Source organism: Neofelis nebulosa, chromosome 7, assembly GCF_028018385.1.
Source record: "Neofelis nebulosa isolate mNeoNeb1 chromosome 7, mNeoNeb1.pri, whole genome shotgun sequence".
Taxonomy (NCBI): domain Eukaryota; kingdom Metazoa; phylum Chordata; class Mammalia; order Carnivora; family Felidae; genus Neofelis; species Neofelis nebulosa.
In genome coordinates, this window is record NC_080788.1 from 68,634,954 (window position 1) to 68,640,131 (window position 5,178).

A 5,178-nucleotide genomic window follows, 5' to 3' on the forward strand; every position below is an offset into this window, starting at 1 on the left:
GTAGGTTAAGGACTTTTTTCCCCTTGCTGCTTTCATGATTCTCTCCTTGCCTGAGTATTTTGTGAATTTGACTATGATATGCCTTGTTGATGGTCGGTTTTTGTTGATGTCTGTGTCTTTCCCCAGGTTAGAAAAGTTCTCCACTATGATTTGCTCACAAAATCCTTATTTCTCTCTCTTCCTCTTCTGGGACCCCTATGATTCTGATGTTGTTCCTTTTTAATGAGTCACTGATTTCTCTAATTCTTAAATCGTGCTCTTTTGCCTTCATCTCCCTCTTTTTTTCTGCTTCATTAGTCTCTGTAAGTTTGTCCTCTATATCACTGATTCTGCCTCATCCATCCTTGCCACTGCAGCATCCATTCGAGATTGCAGCTCAGTTATAGCATTTTTTATTTCATCCTGACTACCTTTCACTTCTTTTATATCCACAGAAAGCAATTCTAATCTATTTTTGACTCCAGCTCGTATTCTTATTACCATGATTATAAATTCTGGTTCAGACATCTTGCTTGTATCTGTGTTGGTTAAGTCCCTGGCTGTCATTTCCTCCTGCTCTTTCTTTTGGGGTGAAGTCCTTCATTTCATCATATTGAAGGGAGAAAAGGAATTAATGAGGTAAAAAAATTAAAATTAAAAAAGTATTAAAATTAAAAAATTAAAAACACACACACACAAAAAATCAAATAAATGATGCTAGATCCTAGGTGTGTTTTGGTCTGGGTGTTGAAAGGGGCTTGAAAGATTAGAGAAAAAATGGGAAAGAATAAAAAGGAAATCGTTTGAAAATTTGAAAAAATGAATACACTGAAGTAGACTAAAATTAAATGATGTAAGGAAAATAGAATTTGAAAAAATTTACACAAAAGTAAAAAATATAATAGAAAAAATTAAAGAAAAATATTTTTGAAGAAATTTAAAATAAAAATGAATTTTTTCTCTTTCTGTATTCAAGAAAAGGAACAAAAAAAAAAAAAGAAGAAGAAAGAGAGAAAGAAGGAAAGAAAATTGAATAAATGGACCAGAGAACAGACTGAAATACAACTGAAATTACTTCGTTTTCCCCTAGGAGTCAAACTATGAAGTGCTTTATAGTCCATAAACTAAGCAGGCGGAGAGACTGGTGTTCCTGAAGAGCGAGGTTGGCCCAGTTGGGCAGGGTTTAGTGTAACGGCTCCGTTCTCCACTAGATGGCGCTGCTTAGCTTACTGGGGTGGATTCTTGAGGCGCTTGTAGGTGCGTATGCGCATGCGCGGAAGCATTGCCCGTGGCATCACCCCGTTACCCACTGTCTTGTATCATATCTGATCTCCCCGATCAGCAATTGCGCACCTGTCCTTTGTCTTCAGCTTCCATCCACTCCCTGCTTTTACACAGTCCGTGACCAAGCCCCAGGCAACTCCTCCCTCCTGAGTTTCGTCTCAGATGCGGCTGTTTTTCCCCGACCCTTACTTCTGAGGGACTGCGGCTTTGACCCGTTAGGCAGCTCTGCAGGAGGGTCTCACCAAGCAATGGCCAGGTGCTGGCCACACCCAGGAACATTTGCTGGACCCGGCTGCTGCCGATGCCCAGAGACTGCGGCCGGGTGCCAGCCCGCCCCAGAAAAAGTTTGCAAGATGGTGTAGCATCAGAATTTCAGGGATTATGGAAAATCACAACACACATCTGGCACCAGGCTTCACCCTTAACGATCTTGTTCCAGCACCAGCGAATGTGGTTGTTCTCCCGGGTCCACTGGGGCCTTATCTTTGGGGGACCACACAGCCTCTACCAGGTGTCCTCCCAGCAGGGCAACTGCCTCTCCCGTGTGGCCTGAAGAACCCTGGACTCCACTCTGCTCCTGGGGATTCGCCTTTCTCACCAGAGCACTGCCAGGTATTGAGCTGTGGAGTTAAGACTCTATGCTCCCCCTGTTTATAGTCTTAATGGAATTTAAACCCTCTCCTTTCTCCTTTCTCGTTCAGTCCCTACGGCTGTTTCCACTTTTCCACTTTCTCTCCAGCTGCTTTTTTGGGGATGTTGTTTTTCCCGTATCCCCTCCCCCTCCCCCACCACCGTCCTCTCTCTACACACAAAAATACCTCCTGCCCTCCCCAGCTTCTCCCCCGGTTCACCTCTCTGCGCCGCGTACCTGCTGAATTCTGTGGTTCAGGTTGTGCAGATTGTTGTGTTAATCCTCAAATCAGTTTTCTAGGTGTGCAGGACGGTTTAGTGTTGGTCTGGCTGTATCTCATGGACGTGAGACACACAAAAAACTTCCACACTGTTCCGCCATCTTGGCTCCTCTTCCCCCCATCAGATATCTTTAGTAAAGTTGCCAATGTCATTATTCAAGGTCATAATTGTGTCTTTATAATATTCACTCCCAAAGTATCTCTTGATTCCTGACTCTGGGCAGTAGTAGTTTCAGGGGACACAAAGGTGAATCAAAGCACATTTTCTGTGCTTAAGGAGTCAGTTTAGAGTTCCATGTTTAGCATAGAGGAATGGAAGTCCTTCTTTGCATTAAGCATTAAATAATAAGGAAAATGGTACCCTTTCAAACCCCCCACCCCCAGCTGTGTCCCAAAGCATAGATAGATTGGCTTAAAAGCTAGGTATTAACCAAGAAGATGGAATTGGGGCATATATGAGGAGATGACTTAACCAGTCTCTGTGTCCTTTTTTTATCATTTCCTAAATTGAATACATAAGTATTATGAATTTTATCCTCAGACTATAGAATGAATACTTCAACTTTAGGCAACTGGCTGGGCTATTGCCTAGGTTCTTTCCATGTATGAATGGAAAGGGAATAGATATTGTTTTTTCTCCTTAAAAGTAGAAGTTTTTGGAATCAACATCTGATATATGCATAAGTGATAAGCACATGGATCTTGTTGAATTCTGAGGTTTTCTCATCTTTGCTTGGTGATATGTATAAGGTCCTAGAACAGCTAAATATTCTCAAAATTGTGCTGCAGGAAGACAGTGAGGCAACAAAGTTTTTTTTAATGTTTTATTTATTTTTGAGAGAAAGAGAGAGAGAGCGAGCAGGGGAAGGGCAAAGACAGAGGGAGACACAGAATCTGAAGACAGGCTCCAGGCTCTAAGCTGTCAGCACAGAGCCCGATGCAAGGTTCGAACTCATGAACCGTGAGATCATGCCCTGAGCTAGGGCCAAACGCTTAAACGACTGAGCCACCCAGGTGCCCCAAGTTTGTTTTTTTAAGGCTATCGTCACATGTGTAGAATATTTGAGAGGTCTATAGCAAATGTGTCTTTGGTTAAGATGCAATGTAAATAACCTATAGAGATCATGATATTTCTTCTCAATTTATAATGAAAAGACTATTTTGTTAATTTCTAACATCCCCAACACCATTTCTTCATTTTTCTTAACAATGGTCATCTCTTAGCAATGGTCATTATGTAAATGAGATTAAATAATCAAAAGAATATGGAGCACTTGGGTGGCTCAGTTGGTTAAGCAGTTAAGCGTCTGATTCTTGCTTTCAGATCAGGTCGTGCTCTCTCGGTTTGTGAGTTTGAGTGCTGCATCGGGCTCTGCCCTGGCAGTGCAGAGCCTGTTTGGGATTCTCTCTCCCTCTCACTTTGACCCTCCCCTGCTCTCTCTCTCTCTCTCAAAAATAAACTAAGAAAAAGAATTTTTTAAAATAATCAAAAGAATAGAGTTACAGAGAAAAGGAAAATTACTGAAGAAAATGGAATAGAGAAGCAGCATCAGTTGACTATAACGATGTCACTTTTCTCTCCATTTCTTCTATGGAATCTGTTATGGACTGAATTATTTCCCCCCGAATTCGTATGTTGAAACCCCAACCCCTAATGGGACTGTGTTTGGAGATAGAGCCTTTAAGGAGGTAATTAAAATTAAATGAGGTGATAAGGGTAGAACCCTAATACAATAGGACATGTGTTCTTATAAGAAGAGAAAGTACAAGGAGTGTGCATGTACAGATGAAAGGGCAGGTGAGGTCATAGCAAGGAGGCAGCCGTCTGCAAGCCAGGTAAAGACGTCTCCCCGGAAACCAACCTGCTGGCACCTAGATCTTGAACTTCCAGACTTCAGAACTGTGAGAAAACTAATTTCTATTGTTTAAGCCTCCCAGTGAGTGCTATTATGTTAGAGTGGCCTGAGCAGACTAATACAAGATTTTCCCACATGTTTGACCTGATGGCCCAAGATTCATGGTTTACCAACTTATAGGCCTCTGAAACAACAGTGTCTTCCTACCTGTTTCTGACAAAACTTCCAGGGAAGTCTCAGTCTGGTCAGGCTTAAAGACTGAGTCATACAATCTTCATCATACGGACTGGCCAATATTAAGTAAGGGAGGGGTAATTCTCCAACAGAAGGCAACAAAATGGCATACACACAATACTGGATGAGCTAGAGCTGAAGGGAAAAATGGTAGTTTGTGGGCGAGGGCTCCAACTTCCAGTTTGGGAGTTTTATATGATATAACAGGTCCTGAGAAGGGCTTGAGAAGAGCAATGACTTCACTTAAACAAAACTGGGGGGTAAGACTGAGAAACTTTGGATGGTGGTATGTGTGATTGACCAGACTTTTTCCAGACTCCAGTATAGCCCAGGACCCAGGAACCCAGTGATCTCTCTATGACCAGATTTGCCAGGTGTTTTAAAAAGAAATAAGTCAGATTTTCTTTGTGATTAACAAGACACAAATGCTATAAATATCTCCTAGTAACTGATAGGTAGTGAAGAAATTTTGAGTCTTTTAGGCCAAAACTGGCAAGAGTTGTTGATAGTCGACTTAAGATTGTTAACTTTAAACAGAGCAAAGAGTAATTTTATTTAAGCAAAGAAAACCCGACTTTATTCAGAAATAACAGAAGAATTACAATTTGGGACAAGCAGGCCATGGTGATCCATTAGCAAATCCAGAGGGACAAAGGGAAGGTCAGCTTTTATTGGGTTTTAGGAGGATATTGTAGGAGCGTGGCTTAGAACAAAAGTTTATGGGAGAAGAACAAGAATTCAAGGTTGTGGTTTCTTATTGGCTACAAGTGGGGGTTACTGCAATGTTGCTGGGGCAGGGAGGGATCTTCTTTCCTTTTCTTAAATGCAGGAGACAAAATTCCTATGTGAAAAATGTCCTTTGCCAGAATAATTCTGATCCTCCTTCCCACTGGTTACACTGGCTTCAGAGTGGT